Source organism: Somniosus microcephalus, unplaced genomic scaffold (assembly GCF_052327205.1).
Source record: "Somniosus microcephalus isolate GS21.2 unplaced genomic scaffold, FLI_Smic_1.0 unresolved_chr1, whole genome shotgun sequence".
NCBI lineage: Eukaryota > Metazoa > Chordata > Chondrichthyes > Squaliformes > Somniosidae > Somniosus > Somniosus microcephalus.
Window position 1 is genome coordinate 30,817,980 of NW_028225179.1, and position 9,267 is coordinate 30,827,246.

The window sequence follows — 9,267 nt, forward strand, 5'->3', positions numbered from 1 at the left end:
GGGATTGATACAGGGCAATCGGGAGAGAGCGGGGCAGTGGGATTAGTTTGGGGATTGATACAGGGCTATGGGGAGTCAGCAGGGCAGTGGGATTAGTTTGGGGATTGATACAGGGCTATGGGGAGTCAGCAGGGCAGTGGGATTAGTTTGGGGATTGATACAGGGCTATGGGGGGAGAGCGGGGCAGTGGGATTAGTTTTGGGATTGGTACAGGGCTATGGGGTGAGAGCAGGGCAGTCTGATTAGTTTGGGATTGATACAGGGTTATCGGGAGCGAGCGAGGCAGTTGGATTAGGTTGGGATTGATAAAGGGCTATGGGGAGAGAGCGGTGCAGTGGGATTAGTTTTGGGGATTGATACAGGGCTATGGGGAGAGAGCGGGGCAGTGGGATTAGTTTGGGATTGATACAGGGCTATGGGGAGAGAGCGGGGCAGTGGGATTAGTTTGGTAATTGATACAGGGCTATGGGGTGAGAGTGGGGCAGTGTGATTTGTTTGGGATTGATACAAGGCTATGGGGAGAGTGCGGGGCAGTGGGATTAATTTGGAATTGATACAGAGCTATGGGGAGAGAGCGGGGCAGTGGGATTAGTTTGGGGATTGATACAGGGCAATCGGGTGAGAGCGGGGCAGTGGGATTAGTTTGGGGACTGATACAGGGCTATGGGAAGATCGCGGGGCAGTGGGATTAGTTTGGGGATTGATACAGGGCTATGGTGTGAGAGCACGGCTGTCTGATTAGTTTGGGATTGATGCAGGACTATGGGAAGAGAGCACGGCAGTGGGATTAGTTTAGGATTGATGTAGGGCTATGGGGGGAGAGCGGGGCAGTGGGATTAGTTTTGGGATTGATACAGGGCTATGGGGAGAGAGCGGGGCAGTGGGATTAGTTTGGGGATTGATACAGGGCTATGGGGAGAGAGCGGGGCAGTGTGATTAGTTTGGGATTGATAAAGGGCTATGGGGAGAGAGCGAGGCAGTGGGATTAGTTTTGGGGATTGATACAGGGCTATGGGGAGAGAGCGGGGCTGTGTGATTAGTTTGGGATTGATGCAGGGCAATCGGGAGAGAGCGGGGCAGTGGGATTAGTTTGGGGATTGATACAGGGCTTTGGGGTGAGAGCAGGGCAGTCTGATTAGTTTGGGATTGATACAGGGCTATCGGGAGAGATTGTGGCAGTGTGATTAGTTTGGGATTGATACAGGGCTATAGGGAGAGAGTGGGGATTTGGGATTAGTTTGGGATTGATACAGGGCTATGCGGAGAGATCGGGGCAGTTGGATTAGTTTGAGGATTGATGCAGGGCTATGGGGAGAGAGCGGGGCAGTGTGATTAGTTTGGGATTGATACAGGGCAATCGGGAGAGAGCGGGGCAGTGGGATTAGTTTGGGGATTGAGACAGGGCTATCGGGAGAGCGCGGGGCTGTGGTATTAGTTTGGGGATTGATACAGGGCTATGGGGTGAGTGCAGGGCAGTCTGATTAGTTTGGGATTGATACAGGGTTATCGGGAGCGAGCGAGGCATTGGGAATAGTTTGGGATTGATACCGGTCTAGCGGGAGAGATTGGGGCAGTGTGATTAGTTTGGGATTGATACAGGGCTATGGGGAGAGAGTGGGGCTTTGGGATTAGTTTGGGATTGATACAGGGCTATGCGGAGAGATCGGGGCAGTGGGATTAGTTTCGGGATTGATACAGGGCAATCGGGAGAGAGCGGGGCAGTGGGATTAGTTTGGGGATTGATAGAGGGCTATGGGAAGATCGCGGGGCAGTGGGATTAGTTTGGGGATTGATACAGGGCTATGGGGTGAGAGCAGGGCAGTCTGATTAGTTTGGGATTGATACAGGGTTATCGGGAGCGAGCGAGGCAGTTGGATTCGTTTGGGATTGATAAAGGGCTATGGGGAGAGAGCGGGGCAGTGGGATTCGTTTGGGGATTGATACAGTGCTATGGGGTGAGAGCAGGGCAGTCTGATTAGTTTGGGATTGATACAGGGTTATCGGGAGCGAGCGAGGCAGTTGGATTAGTTTGGGATTGATAAAGGGCTATGGGGAGAGAGCGGGGCAGTGGGATTAGTTTTGAGGATTGATACAGGGCTCTGGGGAGAGAGCGGGTCAGTGTGATTAGTTTGGGATTGATGCAGGACTATGGGACGAGAGCGCGGCAGTGGGATTAGTTTAGGATTGATGTTGGGCTATGGGGGGAGAGCGGGGCAGTGGGATTAGTTTTGGGATTGACACAGGGCTATGGGGAGAGAGCGGGGCAGTGGGATTAGTTTGGGGATTGATACAGGGCTAAGGGGAGAGAGCGGGGCAGTGTGATTAGTTTGGGATTGATACAGGGCAATCGGGAGAGAGCGGGGCAGTGGGATTAGTTTGGGGATTGATACAGGGCTATGGGGAGTCAGCAGGGCAGTGGGATTAGTTTGGGGATTGATACAGGGCTATGGGGATAGAGCGGGGCAGTGGGATTATTTTGAGATTGATACAGGGCTATGGGGAGAGAGCAGGGCAGTGGGATTAGTTTGGGATTGATACAGGACTATGGGGGGAGAGCGGGGCAGTGGGATTAGTTTTGGGATTGGTACAGGGCTATGGGGTGAGAGCAGGGCAGTCTGATTAGTTTGGGATTGATACAGGGTTATCGGGAGCGAGCGAGGCAGTTGGATTAGGTTGGGATTGATAAAGGGCTATGGGGAGAGAGCGGTGCAGTGGGATTAGTTTTGGGGATTGATACAGGGCTATGGGGAGAGAGCGGGGCAGTGTGATTAGTTTGGGATTGATGCAGGACTATGGGAAGAGAGCGCGGCAGTGGGATTAGTTTAGGATTGATGTAGGGCTATGGGGGGAGAGCGGGGCAGTGGGATTAGTTTTGGGATTGATACAGGGCTATGGGGAGAGATCGGGGCAGTGGGATTAGTTTGAGATTGATACAGGGCTATGGGGAGAGAGCGGAGCAGTGGGATTAGTTTGGGATTGATACAGGGCTATCGGGAGAGATCGGGGCAGAGGGCTTAGTTTGAGATTGATACAGGGCTATGGGGAGAGAGCGGGGCAGTGGGATTAGTTTGGGATTGATACAGGGCTATGGGGAGAGAGCGGGGCAGTGGGATTAGTTTGGTAATTGATACAAGGCTATGGGGAGAGTGCGGGGCAGTGGGATTAATTTGGAATTGATACAGAGCTATGGGAAGATCGCGGGGCAGTGGGATTAGTTTGGGGATTGATACAGGGCTATGGTGTGAGAGCACGGCTGTCTGATTAGTTTGGGATTGATGCAGGACTATGGGAAGAGAGCATGGCAGTGGGATTAGTTTAGGATTGATGTAGGGCTATGGGGGGAGAGCGGGGCAGTGGGATTAGTTTTGGGATTGATACAGGGCTATGGGGAGAGAGCGGGGCAGTGGGATTAGTTTGGGGATTGATACAGGGCTATGGGGAGAGAGCGGGGCAGTGTGATTAGTTTGGGATTGATAAAGGGCTATGGGGAGAGAGCGAGGCAGTGGGATTAGTTTTGGGGATTGATACAGGGCTATGGGGAGAGAGCGGGGCTGTGTGATTAGTTTGGGATTGATGCAGGGCAATCGGGAGAGAGCGGGGCAGTGGGATTAGTTTGGGGATTGATACAGGGCTTTGGGGTGAGAGCAGGGCAGTCTGATTAGTTTGGGATTGATACAGGGTTATCGGGAGCGAGCGAGGCAGTTGGATTAGGTTGGGATTGATAAAGGGCTATGGGGAGAGAGCGGTGCAGTGGGATTAGTTTTGGGGATTGATACAGGGCTATGGGGAGAGAGCGGGGCAGTGTGATTAGTTTGGGATTGATGCAGGTCTATGGGAAGAGAGCGCGGCAGTGGGATTAGTTTAGGATTGATGTTGGGCTATGGGGGGAGAGCGGGGCAGTGGGATTGGTTTTGGGATTGATACAGGGCTATGGGGAGAGAGCGGGGCAGTGTGATTAGTTTGGGATTGATGCAGGGCAATCGGGAGAGAGTGGGGCAGTGGGATTAGTTTGGGGATTGATACAGGGCTATGGGGAGTCAGCAGGGCAGTGGGATTAGTTTGGGGATTGATACAGGGTATGGGGAGAGAGCAGGGGAGTGGGATTAGTTTGGGGATTGATACAGGGCTATGGGGATAGAGCGGGGCAGTGGGATTAGTTTGGGATTGATACAGGGCTATGGGGTGAGTGCAGGGCAGTCTGATTAGTTTGGGATTGATACAGGGTTATCGGGAGCGAGCGAGGCATTGGGAATAGTTTGGGATTGATACAGGGCTATCGGGAGAGATTGTGGCAGTGTGATTAGTTTGGGATTGATACAGGGCTATGGGGAGAGAGTGGGGATTTGGGATTAGTTTGGGATTGATACAGGGCTATGTGGAGAGATCGGGGCAGTGGGATTAGTTTGGGGATTGATGCAGGGCTATGGGGAGAGAGCGGGGCAGTGGGATTAGTTTGGGATTGATACAGGGCTATGGGGAGAGAACGGGGCAGTGGGATTAGTTTGGTAATTGATACAGGGCTATGGGGTGAGAGTGGGGCAGTGTGATTTGTTTGGGATTGATACAAGGCTATGGGGAGAGTGCGGGGCAGTGGGATTAGTTTGGGATTGATGCAGGACTATGGGGAGAGAGTGGGGATTTGGGATTAGTTTGGGATTGATACAGGGCTATGCGGAGAGATCGGGGCAGTGGGATTAGTTTGGGGATTGATGCAGGGCTATGGGGAGAGAGCGGGGCAGTGTGATTACTTTGGGATTGATACAGGGCAATCGGGAGAGAGCGGGGCAGTGGGATTAGTTTGGGGATTGAGACAGGGCTATCGGGAGAGCGCGGGGCTGTGGTATTAGTTTGGGGATTGATACAGGGCTATGGGGTGAGTGCAGGGCAGTCTGATTAGTTTGTGATTGATACAGGGTTATCGGGAGCGAGCGAGGCATTGGGAATAGTTTGGGATTGATACAGGGCTATCGGGAGAGATCGGGGCAGTGTGATTAGTTTGGGATTGATACAGGGCTATGGGGACAGAGTGGGGCTTTGGGATTAGTTTGGGATTGATACATGGCTATGCGCAGAGATTGGGGCAGTGGGATTAGTTTGGGGATTGATACAGGGCTATGGGGAAAGAGCGGGGCAGTGGTATTAGTTTGCGATTGATGCAGGGCTATGGGGAGAGAGCGGGGCAGTGGGATTAGTTTGGGATTGATGCAGGACTATGGGGAGCGAGCGAAGCATTGGGAATAGTTTGGGATTGATACAGGGCTATGCGGAGAGATCGGGGCAGTGGGATTAGTTTGGGAATTGATACAGGGCTATGGGGAGAGAGCGGGGCAGTGGGATTTATTTGGGGATTGATACAGGGCTATGGGGAGAAAGCGGGGCAGTGGGATTCGTTTGGATATAACACAGGGCTATGGGGAGAAAGCGGGCAGTGGGATTAGTTTGGGAATTGATACAGGGCTATGGGGAGAAAGCGGGGCAGTGGGATTAATTTGGGGATTGATACAGGGCTATGGGGAGAAAGCGGGGCAGTGGGATTAGTTTGGATATAACACAGGGCTATGGGGAGAAAGCGGGCAGTGGGATTTGTTTGGAAATAACACAGGGCTATGGGGAGAAAGCGGGCAGTGGGCTTACGTTGCGGATTGATACAGGGCTATGGGGAGAGAGCGCGGCAGTGGGATTAGGTTGGGGACTGATGCAGGGCTATGGGGAGAGAGCGGGGCAGTGGGATTAGGTTGGCGATTGATAAAGGGCTAACAGGAGAGAGCAGGGCAGTGGGATTAGTTTGGGACTGAGACAGAGGGTTGTCAAGTAGCTGTTCCCAGTCCACTTTGGACAGATCCTGCCTTGTCATATTAAAATCGGCCTGTTGTTTGCTAAATTTCCCCACTGAACTCATTGTTAATCTGCTTTATCAAAACGTGCCTGGATCTCCTGGTATATTTCAATACTGAACCTCGGTAGATTAAATAAAAGTGTTACCGTGATTTGATTTAAATGCAGAGGAGGGATTCACATGCGGATGAATGTTGGTCTGCAGATATCTGGGTACACCTTAGAAAAATGAAGCAAATAAAAGACAATTAAAGTCTGTTCTGGGTATTTTTACTGAGATTTGAATGAATTTTAGGCCGTGAGACTCACTGTCTTATACACAGGAGTGAAGGATTACATCAAACAAAGATAATGGCCCTGAAATCATGGTCTCCGTACCAACGACTTAGGCCTTGGTAGAGGCCCCGCAAGTTCCGTGTTTCTGTCTGCGCTGTGTATGCGCTGAATCCCCGGACTTGCAATCTATCAAGGTTTGGTACAGAATCGATAGAGTAAAGCTCTCTTTAAACCAGCCCATCAAAAACTCCCAAGGCAGGTACTGCACGGGTTAGATACAGAGTAAAGCTCCCTCTACGCTGTCCCATCAAACACTCCCAAGGCAGGTACAGCACGGGTTAGATATAGAGTAACGCTCCCTCTACACTGTCCCATCAAACATTCCCAAGGCAGGTGCTGCACGGGTTAGATATATATAGTATATATCGGGCTATCGGGAGTGAGCGGGGCACTGGGATTAGTTTGGGATTGATACAGGGCTATGGGGAGTGAGCGGGGCAGTGGGATTAGTTTGGGGATTGATACAGGGCTATGGGGATAGAGCGGGGCAGTGGGATTAGTTTGGGGATTGATACAGGGCTATGGGGAGAGAGCGAGGCAGTTTGATTAGTTTGGGGATTGATACAGGGCTATGGGGAGAGAGCGGGGCAGTGTGATTAGTTTGGGATTGATACAGGGCAATCGGGAGAGAGCGGGGCAGTGGGATTAGTTTGGGGATTGAGACAGGGCTATCGGGAGAGCGCGGGGCAGTGGGATTAGTTTGGGGATTGATACAGGGCTATGGGGTGAGTGCAGGGCTGTCTGATTAGTTTGGGATTGATACAGGGTTATCGGGAGCGAGCGAGGCATTGGGAATAGTTTGGGATTGATACAGGGCTATCGGGAGAGATCGGGGCAGTGTGATTAGTTTGGGATTGATACAGGGCTATGGGGACAGAGTGGGGCTTTGGGATTAGTTTGGGATTGATACAGGGCTATGCGCAGAGATTGGGGCAGTGGGATTAGTTTGGGGATTGATACAGGGCTATGGGGAAAGAGCGGGGCAGTGGTATTAGTTTGGGATTGATTCAGGGCTATGGGGGGAGAGCAGGGCAGTGGGATTAGTTTGGGATCAAGACAGAGCTATGGGGGGAAAGCGAGGCAGTGGGATTAGTTTGGGATTGATACAGGGCTATGGGGAGAGAGCAGGGCAGTGGGATTAGATTGGGGATTGATACAGGGCTATGGGGAGAGAGCGGGGCAGTGGGATTAGTTTGGGGATTGATACAGGGTATGGGGAGAGAGCGGGGCAGTGGGATTAGTTTGGGGATTGATACAGGGTATGGGGAGAGAATGGGGCAGTGGGATTAGTTTGGGATTGATACAGGGCTATGGGGGGAGAGCAGGGCAGTGGGATTAGTTTGGGATCAAGACAGCTATGGGGGGAAAGCGAGGCAGTGGGATTAGTTTGGGATTGATACAGGGCTATGGGGAGAAATCGGGGCAGTGGGATTAGATTGGGGATTGATACAGGGCTATGGGGAGTCAGCAGGGCAGTGGGATTAGTTTGGGGATTGATACAGGGTATGGGGAGAGAGCGGGGCAGTGGGATTAGTTTGGGGATTGATACAGGGTATGTGGAGAGAGCGGGGCAGTGTGATTAGTTTGGGATTGATACAGGGCTATGGGGAGAGAGCGGGGCAGTGGGATTAGATTGGGGATTGATACAGGGCTATGGGGAGAGCGGGGCAGTGGGATTAGATTGGGGATTGATACAGGGCTATGGGGAGTCAGCAGGGCAGTGGGATTAGTTTGGGGATTGATACAGGGTATGGGGAGAGAGCGGGGCAGTGGGATTAGTTTGGGGATTGATACAGGGTATGGGGAGAGAGCGGGGCAGTGTGATTAGTTTGGGATTGATACAGGGCTATGGGGTTTTGTATATTCCACATGTCCTGTGCTTGAAGTCTCTGACCTTGGCCAGACATTGTTTAAGCATTTCATTGTCTTGGGCTGTTTACTGGCTGTTTACTATGAACATCTTTACCTGTTTCTGATCTACACAGGATGCAACAGATCAGAAAAACCTCCATTCAACAATGCGAATTCCTGTCTCTGCAAAGACATCACACTGTTCCACAATGCAGGAATGTCGCAAACAGCTTTTGATAGCTGAGATCAGCTTTAATCATTCAAACCTTTCAGGTAAAGAAGCTTCTAGATTCCGAGGCACAAATTGAATCGTTTAAGACAGAAAGAATGTCACAGAAATGTGATTTATTGCTGTTATTTTACAATTTACAAATATACACACAATTTGTGTCACTGAATTATAAACAAAAAAAGCAGGCAAAGCTATGACTTAACAGAAATAAACACTTGTTTTTCTTCCTGGACAGCAAAACCAGTCAGACTGACTTGCAAATGTTTACTGATATGTTGACGTAAAGATTTATAATTTACCAATTTCGCTTCTAATGTTTTTCTCTCAAACATTCTCCACAATATTAATCCCTGCTCTTGTCACAAGGAGTGTTGAATTATTTTAGGTACTTCGCAATTAAAAGCAGGAAACAAACTTCATTATACTCACAAATTTTAATCTCCTATTTCAAACATTCAAACCAAATCGAATTGTACGTTATCACTTTAATCAAAGTATTTTCTGTGTCTCTCTCAATAAACAAAGAGTGGTTTCTTCTAAAGTAGCTTCCTGCAATTTTTATACATCATTACATAACTCTTGCTTCAATTAACACTCCACTAAATGTTTAAGAGGAAATCTATATTTACGTTATTCCTGCGACTTGTTAGGACTATCGAACGACAGACATTATAAAATGGTTTGTGTTTTTCCCCTTTCTTGGTTCTCTTCCTAAATGTCTCAATGGTACATTTTAAAAAAGTAATTAAAAAGTAATATGTAACTCCTACAAATCCTCCCCTACCTTCCCCCTCCTCAACACCTTGGTTGCATGTTTGTGTAAAGCTACTCACTTCAGTCAATCACTCAAAATCAAATCTTGAGATATTTCAATTTGAAAACATTTTAACCATTTCAGAGCTCTTTAAAAGCGTTTGGACTTCAAGACCTGGTTGAAACTTGTTTAGGTGAGGGGAAAATTGGCTTTTGCTTCAGTCTCTTCCAAAATCATGTTCGAAACTTAGGGGGAAAAA